The sequence below is a fragment of the Anomaloglossus baeobatrachus genome, chromosome 5, assembly GCF_048569485.1.
Source record: "Anomaloglossus baeobatrachus isolate aAnoBae1 chromosome 5, aAnoBae1.hap1, whole genome shotgun sequence".
Taxonomy (NCBI): domain Eukaryota; kingdom Metazoa; phylum Chordata; class Amphibia; order Anura; family Aromobatidae; genus Anomaloglossus; species Anomaloglossus baeobatrachus.
The window spans coordinates 100,761,315-100,774,142 of NC_134357.1; the positions used below are offsets into that span (position 1 = coordinate 100,761,315).

The 12,828-nt window shown below is 45.6% G+C and overlaps 1 protein-coding gene across 4 annotated transcripts in view; it reads right to left on the minus strand.

The window, feature by feature from the left end:
* Positions 1-12,828, minus strand: part of PRKG1 (protein kinase cGMP-dependent 1) — a 1,599,245-nt gene that overhangs the window by 788,948 nt on the left and 797,469 nt on the right. The gene's annotated exons all lie outside the window — the stretch shown is intronic.

Here is a 12,828-nt window from a genome sequence, read left to right on the forward strand (position 1 = left end):
CTCTCGGACTCGCACTAGATTATACGCCCCGCGTAGATCCAGCTTCGTGAAGATCTTTGCCCCGCGGAATCGATCAAATAACTCCGTAATGAGGGGCAAAGGGTATTTGTTTTTGATCGTGATTGCATTTAATCCCCTGTAATCGATACAGGGGCGTAGATCCCCTTCCTTCTTTTGCACGAAGAAGAACCCCGCACCGGCCGGTGAAATAGACTTGCGAATGAACCCTTTTGCCAGGCTGTCCTGAATATATTTGGACATAGCCTCCGTCTCTGGAGCAGAGAGGGGATACACTCTGCCCCTAGGGGGCTCGGAGCCTGGCTTCAGGTCTATTCGGCAATCGTATGGCCGGTGGGGAGGAAGGGTATCTGCGGCCCTCTTGGAGAAGACGTCCCTGTAGGCCTCATAAGGTGTCGGTAAACCTGGCTCCCCTGTATTCCCTGAGGACCCAACCGACCTAATGGTAGCGGGTGGTTCGGTAGTCACGAGGTGCTCCCTACAGGATCCTGCCCATGATGAGATCTCCCCTGTTGCCCAGTTGAGTATAGGAGCATGCTGTCTCAACCAGGGGAGGCCCAGTAGGATCTCATCCGTCCCCCCTGGAAGCACCAGGAAGGACACCTGCTCATGGTGTCCTGGTGATACTTCCATCCTGAGAGGGATGGTGATCTGGGTGATGGGATCGACTAGTAGGGACCCGTTGACTACCCGAACCCTGAGTGGCTTGGGCAAGAGAACCAGGGGAACTGAGTATCGGGTTGCCAGGGAGGTCGAAATGAAATTGCCATCAGCGCCTGAGTCCAGGCAGGCCAGAGCAGAGAAGAGAGTAGTGCCAAACTGCAACTGGGCGCTGATAGTCAACCTAGAGGGAGAAGCAGCGTCTAGGAACCCCCCTCTGATGGAAACTAGACGCTGTCTTTTCCCGACGGTTTGGGACATCGGGTAGCTATGTGTCCCCTCTGCCCACAGGAAAAGCAGATGACACCAGACCGAGAACCTGGGGTAGAGGAGACCGCTTTGGACACCTCCATTGACTCCACGGAGTCGCCTACAGAGCTGGCTGGGAGACCTGTCTGGTGGAAGACGGGAGCCAGACGCTTTTTAGGCCGTGAGGACGTGGGTGCTGAAGAGACCTCGAGCCTCCGCTCCGCCTGGCGGATGTCTATGCGAGAGGCAACCACAATCAAGGACTCTAAAGTAGCAGGCACCTCACGCGTGGCCAGTGCGTCTTTGACGAACCCTGCCAGGCCCTCCCAGAACACAGGGACAAGGACCTTATCGGGCCAGTCCAGCTCTGCGGCAAGTGTCCTAAAGTGTACGGCAAAGTCCCCGACTGAAGTGGACCCTTGCCGAAGTCGTAGGAGGCGCAGCGCGGAGTCGTGGGTGACTTGAGGCCCGAGGAACACCATTCTCATGGCCCCAAGATAAGATGCTAAGTTAGTCACCACCCGATCTCCGCGCTCCCACAACGGCGTAGACCACTTCAGCGCTCTCCCTGTGAGCAGGGACTGGACGAAGGCTACCTTCGCCTTCTCGGTAGCGTAAAGATTCGCGGACAGCTCTAAGTAGGTGGTAACTTGGTTTATAAACCCACGGCACTCGGAGCTGTCCCCGCTAAAGCGCTCTGGAAGCGCAAGGCGAGGAGACCTTCCGCCCAATAGCACAGCCTGGGTAGCCGCCTGGGTGGCGACTGTCGTCAGAGCAGTCTTGTCGGAGGAAGACTGCTCCACTGCTGCCAAACGTGATTCCAACTGCTGCACATAACGCAGCAACTGCTGCTGCTCTTCAGCCATAGCCAGACCTTTGGCGCGACCGTAATGTTACGAGGGGGACCCGGGGAAGCGTGCCAAGATGGGGAATGGACAGCTTCCGCCGGTCAAGGTCCACTGTGCGGTGTAAGGGACCGCTGCTATGGTGGGTGAAGAGTGAGCGGGTTGCTGCTAGCGATCGTCTGGAATGTCACAGACGATCTATGTACACCGGTCTGCTCTAACCCGTGTGGGTTGAATGGCAGGGATCACACGGCTCGGTGTACCTGTTGCACGGGGAAGCACAGAGGTGCCCACGCACGTGTGCCAGTGGAAGTCACGAGAATATGGCACGAGGGTAGCACAGAGGTGCCCACGCACGTGTGCTTTCAATAACCAGGTGAGTCCAGTGGAGACTCGAGGAGCTCACCTGGGACAGGAACACGGCCTGTAGAAGGAGCTACTGCCGGAGCAGCAAGGCAGGGACACGGCCTGCAAACCAGGGGCTGCCTAAGCAGCAAGGGCCAAGCCCACAGAGGAAGATAATGCCTGAGCAGTGGCGTGGCAGCACGCTGCCAGACATCCAAACATAGAAGGACGGTCGCGCGCCGCCATGATGGCAGGAGGAGCTTTTAAGGAGGTGTAGCTCCAGCCAAGGGCGGGCGCGAGGCGGAGATGACGGACTTGACCCAATCAGGATCCACGACATCCCAGCCTGGCCAGTCAGGATTCACCACGTCACCAGCCTTGTCATCAAGCTGTGTGACGTCAGTGGGCGAATCAGGATCCACCAAGCATAGCACATGCTCACCCTCCTGCCTCTGGGAAATAGAGGCGGGATCCTCGGTCTCACAATGTGTAGAGATAACGGGAGTCTCACTGCTTCCCTGAGCAGCAAACCTCTGCACATTGCGCAACCTCACAGACCTTCGAGGCTGCTGAGCAGGAGGAGCTGCGGCAGGAAAGGAATGGGAGACCGTCTCATTTCTTGCAACAGGAGTACCACTAGGTGTCACCCTTGTGCTGCCTCTCTGAGGAGGTTTCTCCTGCACTCTGCGCAGTCTGGCAGACCTTCGGCGCTGCTGAGGAGGAGCACTCGTGGCAGGCAAGGAGACTGTCTCATTCCTTGCCACAGGAGAGCCACGAGGTGTAACAGGTGAGTATAAAAATAATTTTATTTCAAAGATATGTGTTTTCTCTTGCACGTGTCACAATTATCACACCACTGTGTGGTCCATGTGACATCAGTGACGCCAAAGAAAAACGGATTTGTCTCCATGTGGAACACACGGATATGCATGTGCGATGCACGGACACATGGCCACTGAGAAATCACTGATGTGTGCGCAGACCCATTGATTTTAACGGGTCTGCGTATGTTTGTCATTCCAATACGTGTAAAAACAGCAACATATGTACCAAAATCACTGATGTGTGAAGGAGGCCTAACAAGCACAACACAAAAGAAGTAAATAAAGCCCAGGACTATTCTTACTGCGGCTATCTCTACCTTGGTTGGTAGTATCAGCAGCAAAGAGAGGGGAAAATACACAGAACTTATAAAATATTCTTCAATTTATTAGCCTAAAAAGGATATTACCTGAATAAAAGGAATGATTTTCTAAACATATTGATAATTTTCAGTCACCAAAGCACCAAATAAACTAAATATACATAAGTTCAAAATGGCCGTCACACTCTATAGCGCCACCTGCACTTCCTCTAGGTTTCCAGGAACAATTCACTAATTTCAAACACATTGACAAGCAGTAAAAATACTCTGACTGGTAAGGAATCCTGAACCCTCTAGTTCTACAAGCGCTAAAAATAAACATAATGAATAATCTATGTTTTGTAATGATTTTCAACTGAACTACGAGAAACATTTTACCTAGAAACATTAAGATTTCTTATTGATTTCAATCTCTTTCATCAAGGTCCGTGGATAAAAAGCGATTCGACAAAAAAGTGTAAACTAGGAATCTGGAAAAGAGCACTAAGAAAAAAAAATCATTGTCTGCCTGGCCCAAAGCCAATAGTAACATGAGCTCATCAGATGGCTATCGCAGGGATTTTACTTGCCAACAAAATGGAAAAATTGGCGGCAGATGATATTTTAGCAATCACTGCTAAGTCAGTCAAACCCTATAATATTCTTTGCATTTATATTAATCCTTGTTTGCTTTTTATAATTATAGCATCAATTATACATATATCTTCTGAAAAGAATAAAAAGCTATATTAGGAACAAGAGGAACAAAAAAATATTACTTTCCCACGGATACAAATTCTGCAGACTCCTGTGGAGATTAGATTCTCAACTGGAATTAATGATAGATCTAAAATATTTACAAAAATAGTATAAAATCTGAGTACATGCCTGTATATATATTCTCTACAAGACAACAGAATAAAAATAAAAAAGGTGACATATTATATTCATATTTCCCATAATCTACAGCCTAAAGGGGGCTTTACACGCTGCAACATCGCTACCGATATATCGTCGGGATCACGTCGTTAGTGACGCACATCCGGCGCCGGTAGTGACATCGCAGCGTGTGGCACCAAGGAGCGACGATCAACGATCGCAAAATCGTTCAAAAACGGAGATCGTTGACACGGCGTTCCTTTCCATAATATCGCTGCTGCCACAGCTACGATGTTATTTGTCGCTCCTGCGGCATCACACATCACTATGTGTGACACCGCAGGAACGACGAACATCTCCTTACCTGCGACCACCGGTAATGCGGAAGGAAGGAGGTGGGCAGGATGTTACGTCCCGCTCATCTCCGCCCCTATTGGCCGGCCGCTTAGTGACGCCGCAGTGATGTCCCTATGACGCCGAACACACCTCCCCCTTGAGGGAGGGATTGTTCGGCGGTCACAGCGACGTCGCTGACAAGGTATGTGCATGTGACGCTGCCGTAGCGATAATGTTCGCTACGGCAGCAATCACCACATATCGCAGCAACGATGAGGGCGCGTGCTATCGCGCACGACATTGCTAGCAATCGCGAGCGATGTTGCAGCGTGTAAAGTACCCCTAAGGCTCGCAGCGCCCATATATCTAGTAAGAGTCAGGTTCATTGTCATGGCTGGGGATGGAAGCTATACCGACTGTTTAGTAGAATACAAAGGGAAAGGGATGCCCTATCACTAGGGAAAGGAAGAAGTGGTGACCCCTGACAATTACCTGCAGCTCCCCCTCACTGCCCTCACCAACCCTATACAGGCTCTCCACCTGTCACCGAGCAGGAATATCTCAGGCAAACCCTGATATGGGCCCTAAGGATGAAAAGTATGAACTCTTTGTCAATATATTACATATCAAATCTTAGGTTATTATTTGATTGGAGATTTTTTTTATTTCATTCATTTTATAATTTATAAATAAAACTTTCAGACAACTTTTTGCAAACACCTTTGCCATAAAAATCTTTTTATGTAACTGAAAAAGGCTGAGAGAAGCCAGTTTGTATCTCGTCAGATCAGCATATTGCTCACATACCGCAGGCTGGAATTACAGAAAAGCAGAGTCTTTTCTCAGCACCCGATGGATAGATTTATACAAGAACATCTGCCAGAACCAGCAACAATGTTATAGGTTTCATCCACTGGCAGCGAGTCTGTGCTTTATGGGCTATGATATGTTATGTTTTTGTAAGTACCGATACAATCGTATGTTCATTAGCAAGTTTCACATTCATCCATAAAGGGATGGACTGCACCCAGGGCCTAACAAGTGCGAAAACTGCAGAACAGAAGCAAAAGCAGAAATTAAAATGGTATATCATTTGTTTTTTATAGTTCCTCATCTGTGAAGGCCACATTTTTTTTCATTATTAAAGTATTACAATGTAAATAAGATTGTTACAACAGCATAATTTGTATTTCGACTGTATTGCGCTACAACTCCCAACATCACGTCCTCAGCTGCCTCATATCTTGCAATAGATCCAGCTAGTGCACCTTGATTGATGCCTTGGCGTTTTTGTTCATGTAGTCGGCTGCCATTTTTCTGAACCATAATGGGCACGAATAGGTTATAAAAATTAATTGTTATACTCACCTCACCACTCACCTTTTTGGCCCCTCCGCTACTTACCACAACCCACCTGATACTCACCGCATCTGTTTATTCCCTGGCATTCAGAATGGAATCTTGAGGGTTCTGCACAAGGTGCAGATCATAATATTATGGCACCATTGACCCCCCCACGCACCTGCACAGAACCCTCCCTGATGGCATGACCCCCAGATGTCCAGTACAGTGCGGGAACATTGAAGACTCTAACACAAGCGGTGGTATGATCAGAAAATGTGATGAGGAATGGACGGGAGGGTGATGAGTAAGAAAGGGGGAGGAGAGGTGAGCAGATGATAAGTATTAATGATTTTTCCTAGTCATGATGTAATGGCGTCATTGACCTCCCATGCACCTACACAGAACCCTCCTGGATGACATGACAGCCAGAAGTCCAGCACAACGTGGAAAGATTGAAGACTCTAACACAAGTTGGGATGGGATCAAAAGAAGTGATGAGGACTGGATGGGGGGAGATAAGTAGCAGAGGGTGAGTATTAATGATTTATCTTATTTTAGTCATGATATCATGGTGTTATTGACCTCCCATGAACTTGTACAGAACCCTCCTGGGTGACATGACACCCAGAAGTCCAGCACAGCGCAGAAAGATTGAAGACTCTAACAATTGTGGCGGTATGATCTGAAGAAGTAATGAGGACTGGAAGAGGAATGATGAGTAGCAGAGGTGCCAGAGAGGTGAGTGGAGGGTGTGTATTAATGATTTTTCTAATTTTAGTCATGATGCCACGGCATCATTGACCTCCCAAAAGCTTGCACAGAACCCTCCCAGGTGACATGACACCCAGAAGTCCAGCACCATGCAGGAGGATTGAAGACTCTAACACAAGCGGAGGGGGGATCAAAAGATGTGATGAGAACTGTGCAAAGGATGATGAGTAGCGGAGGAACTGGTGAGTGGAGGGTATTAACAATTTTTCTTAGTTTTTACATATTACATTTAGAAAGATCCAATTGCATAGGAGACATTAAATTTGAGGAGAGTAACTTCCCCGCAAATTGAAAAAAAAAATAATTTTGCCTGATCCGCTCATGTCTACACAGGAGCGTTAAGTTACACCACTGGGGGAAGATTCTGAAAACATTTACGCATATTTTTGGGGTTAAGAGATTGTGATCTTATTCTTTCCCTGTAATGCCTACAGTAACTAATATAGACTGAGTAAAATTACTCTAAAAACTGAGCATATGAATGACAGATTTCACAAGTATCCAAAAGTATATAGAAAAGAGGTCATGGTGAAGAGATGGTCAAATATATTAATGATGGTTACCCCGATTATGGTACTGATTGGACTGTAAAGTAAGTCAATTGAGAAGTGAAGTAAATAAGAGAATATTTAACAATATGCACCAAAATTTTGTAAGAAAATATTAGTCCAAAATAATCCAGTATCCAACGTCTTCCTAGATGTACTAATACATTGTGTGCGTCAGTGCAATAAACTAGGCTCATTTCAAGCCCATCTGCTCTAGTTTAAGGCTATGCGTCCAATATGAGTTTTTAGAAAGCTCTCTGTACATTTTCACATGTTACCTAATCTATATAATAAATGCAGAAATTCTGCAACATTCAAAACTCCCTGAAAGCGCATAGTGAGAACGTAGTCTTAATATTTGCATTGTTACTCTCTAATTCTAAAATAAGCGTTCTCCTAGAGTTAGCACTTCGGCAAAACGTAATTTAATGCTCAATCTGGCATATTTTAACCTCATTGTTTTTTAAATTCCGGCACACATTTCGACAAAGAATAAAAGACCAATCAGAAGAGAACATTTTATTTGGAGTTGAAGAATATGGGTAAAGCTCAAGGTTAAATAGCATAAATGTTTTTCTCAATTTAATAGTACAGAGAAATGTTTTACAGCAATTTAACCGTGTGCAGAATACAAAAATGAATGCCCTTGGAGTACTCATCATAAAAAATACCTCTAAATACAGTCTATATACTCATCAAGGAGCAGCAACCCTTTTAACCCTAGACAACTATATCACATATCTCCGCCACATTCCTCTGACTGAGCTTTATTAAGTGGAATTAGATGCAACTCTACTAGATGTGATATTGAGAAGGATAACTGCGCTCATATGTTTAATATTTTATTCATACTACTGGATTCAGTGCATTTAACACTAGTATTGGAGTCTATATTCTAAATTCTGTTATTAATGTTTCTCTGTTGGATCCCTGTAAGTGAATATTATACAATTAGAAATTCAGTCTATGATGTTTCCCCCAGATCACATCATGTCAGTCTACTATCAACTGCATGGCAATGGCAGAAGATGACAATGATTAACCCCCGGCCTTGCACCCATTTACTCACCACAATGCTAAACACAATTTCCATACACAGTCACTCCAACAATCCATTTTGATGAAGGTCCAGGTCCACGGCCGAAACATTAATATTATGGATCAATTTTCTGGAAATATTGAATTTCTTGGTTTTACTTCATCCCTTTGAGTGTCAAGTTTTCATATATTTATTGATTAAACCAGAAACACAACTTTAAGTTTCTCAGCTACAAAGAGGATCTTTACGAGACCCCAGACCAACACTGGTATCTTCTTATGAGGTAGAATGGCCCCTCGATAAACTCATGCCAAATCAAACACTTTCTTTATTTTCTAGCTTTTGGTGAAAGCACCCGCCACCGTCGGTTGTGCGTCATGGGCAAATCGCTGCCCGTAGCGCACAACATCGCTCGGACCCGTCACACGGACTTACCTGCCTAGCGACGTCGCTGTGGCCGGTGAACCACCTCCTTTCTAAGGGGGCGGTTCGTGCAGTGTCACAGCGGCGTAAGTAAGTGGCCGCCCAATAAAAGCGGAGGGGCGGAGATGAGCTGCTGTAACATCCCGCCCACCTCCTTCCTTCCTCATTGGCGGCGGCCGCAGGTACGATGTTGTTCCTCGTTCCTGGGGTGTTGCACATAGAGATGTGTGCTGCCGCAGGAAGGACGAACAACATCGTACCTGCAGAAGCAATGATATTTGAGATTAGAATGACGTGTCAATGATCAATGATATGGTGAGTATTTTTGATCGTTAACGGTCGTTCGTGCATTTCACACTAAACAACGTCGCTAACGAGGCCGGATGTGAGTCATGAATTCCGTGACCCCAACGACATCTCGTTAGTGATGTCGTTGCGTGTAAAGCGGCCTTTAGAGTCATAGATTTATATTGCTCTTCTTTTCATCTCAATATCTCAGATAATGGTTTCTCAGCTGTTACTTGCCATCCTCTATTTAAAATTTCGGTATCATGCTGCTAGGAAAATGTTACATTTTGACTAAAATCTTCTTCCTTATTTTACATTACAGCCAGTAAGGTATGCTGGAATAATGGATGCCTCCAATTGAATTTTGCATATCACGCCTAATTCTGGAGGAGAAAAAGTAGTAAATATGGCTATATCTGGTGAATCTCATTTCTTCACTTTTAACTTATGATGGGTGACATGAAAGGCAACAAAATAAAAAGGGTTTTGCCACAATAATAAAAACTTATACTTTTGATAGGTCATCAATCTAGGATCTGGTAGAACCAGACACCCGTCAACTTAAACATTTTACTAAGTGGAACACCATAGCTCTCTACACTGTTTATCTGCGGCTTCTGTGTAATGTAGTTCCTAATGGAAAATACAAAATCTGATTTGCAGCATCGGCAGCCGGCACTAAATGGTGTACAGAGCTGTGATATTCTGCTTTGCACAAATCTTAAGTTATTTCTTAAAGAAGCACTTCCAACAAATGTTATTTCATCAAATCTCTGTATATGTGAGTGTAGTGTTGTATGAGTCTGTTCACCTACTGCCGCCTTCTCTAGCATCTAACGCCGTTCTGCTTCTCTTATTGATGAGATCACCAATCTTCAGATTCTCCAGCTCACTCTAAAGGGTGCTTTACATGCTGCGACATCGCTAACGATATATCGTCGGGGTCACGTCGTTAGTGACGCTCATCCGGCGCCGTTAACGACATCGCAGTGTGTGACACCAAGGAGCGACATCAGCGAGCGTAAAAATGTGAAAAATCGTTGCTCGTTGACACGTCGCTCCTTTTCCAAATATCGTTGCTGCTGCAGGTACGATGTTGTTCGCCATTCCTGTGGCAGCACACATCGCTATGTGTGACACCTCTGGAACGCCGAACATCTCCTTACCTGCGTCCACCGGCAATGAGGAAGGAAGGAGGTGGGCAGCATGTTCCGGCCGCTCATCTCCGGCCCTCCTCTGCTATTGGACGGCTGCCATGTGACATCGCTGTGATGCCGCACAAACCGCCCCCTTAGAAAGGAGGCGGTTCGCCGGCCAGAGCGACGTCGCAGGGAAGGTAAGTCCGTGTGACGGGTGTTAGCGATGTTGTGCGCCACGGGCAGAAATTTGCCCGTGACGCACAACTGACGGGGGTGGGTACGCTCGCTAGCGATATCGGTACCGATATCGCAGCGTGTAAAGTACCCTTAAGCTCTATGTGTGTGCCCAAAATCTCTTTTACAATGTAAGTCTATGGATTCTCGTTCTGATGCTCAATGGATTTACATTGTGCAAGTCACTTTCAGGTCATATAGAGTTCATTGTGACCCAGAGAGTCAACAGAGCGATGACATCACTGAGAAAAGGAGCAAAACAGAGTCGGAGCCGAGAAAGCACAAGCAGGTGAGTATATTAGCACACTACACTATATGTATACATACACAGATTTAATGGCAAAAAAATGTCATGGGAAGACTTCTTAAAAGAAAATATGTCTGCAGGTTTTTGTTACCTCATCTGAGAGAAGCATGACGTAGGCAAAGAGACTCTGAATCCAACAATGTATCAATTAGATTACTGGGTGAAGTGGCTTTGACACAATCAGAGTTTTTGGATTTAGCCATGCAGCAGAGCTCAGAAAACTAACGCCGCCTACACCAGGATCTCTATGTACAAAGTCTATAGACAGAGAGGAGCTAATCATAGGGGGAAGGGGCGTAGTCAGACTAGTCTAATCAGAGCAATGATAACCCTGGGTGATAAAGCCTTCACTATAAGTAAACAACAGCACAGCAGTGTAATAGATGACACAGCCTTGAATTTTATGTTTATGCTGTCTTCAGATTACATAGCAAAATCCTGCTGACAGATTCCTTTTACTGATAAGCAGAAACTTTTACATTCATATTTTGGAAAATCACTCAGACTAGAGAAAAAGTTGCTTGTCCATGAGGGATATCTGTCCATAGAGTTTCTCCATACAGATTTTACAGTTCCACTATATATACTATACACATTTCAATGCAATTTAAGATGGTCTTCTCATTTTTTACTATATCTTTTACTTGAAATAAGTATATTAGCTGCCTCAATGCCATTTATAGTGTAGAATATACATATAGTGAGTGCAGTTGTGTAGTTAATATACTTTTTAAGGTTCTTCAAGCTCCATTTTTTGAGGCTTCAAGATTAACCTCCATATGACACTATTATAATGGCAGTTACATTGTTATGATGCTGGTACGCGAAGACTGACAACCAATACAAGCCTCTATTTTATATTTCATATTCAATGTTAAACACCAAAAGAACATCATACATCAAACATTTTTTCAACAAGCCTTCAAAAAACTTTTTATAGCAAACTTGAGAGAAAAATAGTTTCAAACTACATGTTTATACTGTATATCGAAAATGTCAGAAAGCAATAACCTCAGCGCTGTCACGAGGATGACAGGTGAGGAGCCGATGCGCACACCACTCCTAAAGGGCAAGTGAAATGAAATAAAAAATACTATTGTCAACCAAAAAGAAAGAAAGTCTGGAGCCGACCTGAATGTTTACTGCAAATAGTCTAAAACTTGCATTCTCAGAGATTTATCTGAAAAATAGAACTTCTATATTATACGAAGCCTCAATTTATAGAATATTATCTCACTGAGATTGCAGGTTGCAAGTAAAATAACACAGGGTAACCTATAACCTGTGAAGGTGAAGGCATCTCTGCTAGTGTTTCGTTCTTATAAGATCTTTTCAATTGTTCTAACACATTTTGCGTCTTCATTGCTGGCAATTTTAAGGGGTACTTTGCACACTACGACATCGCAGGTGCGATGTCGGTGGGGTCAAATTTGAAAGTGACGCATATCCGGCATCGCAGGCGACATCATAGTGTGTAAAGCCTAGATGATACGATTAACGAGCGCAAAAGCGTCGTAATCATATCATCGGTGTAGCGTCGGCGTAATCCATAATAACGCTGACGCGATGGTCCGATGTTGTTCCTCGCTCCAGCAGCAGCACACATCGCTGTGTGTAAAGCCGCAGGAGCGAGGAACATCTCCTACCGGCGTCACTGCGGCTCCCGTAGGATATGCGGAAGGGAGAAGGTGGGCGGGATGTTTACATCCCACTCATCTCCACCCCTCCGCTCCTATTGGCCGCCTGCCGTGTGACGTCGCAGTGACGCCGTACGACCCCCTCCCTTAATAAGGAGGCGGGTCGCCGGCCAGAGCGACGTCCCATGACAGGTGAGTCCATGTGAAGCTGCCGTAGCGATAATGTTCGCTACGGCAGCTATCACAAGGATATCGCAGCTGCGACGGGGCGGGGACTATCGCGCTCGGCATCGCAGCATCGGCTTGCGATGTCGCAGCGTGCAAAGTACCCCTAAGACTTTGCTAGAGATGAGCGGATCAGGCAAGATTCGAATTCACCTACTCGTGAGATTTTGGGTAGGAAGTTTGATTTGGAAAAGTTATCTTCTGCAAATTTAATGTCCCTTATTATGCTCTAGGGCAGAGGTCACCAAACTTTCTGACCTTGAGAGCCACTGAGAGAGAGTAAAAGCCACATCCAGGTCCTGACTCACCTCACAGTGGGGACACCTAGAGACCCCATTACCGGTATAACGACAACCAACGATTTTCCACAGAAATCACACCAAGCAGTACACCAAGATCCAGGTGTTCCTACCTTACC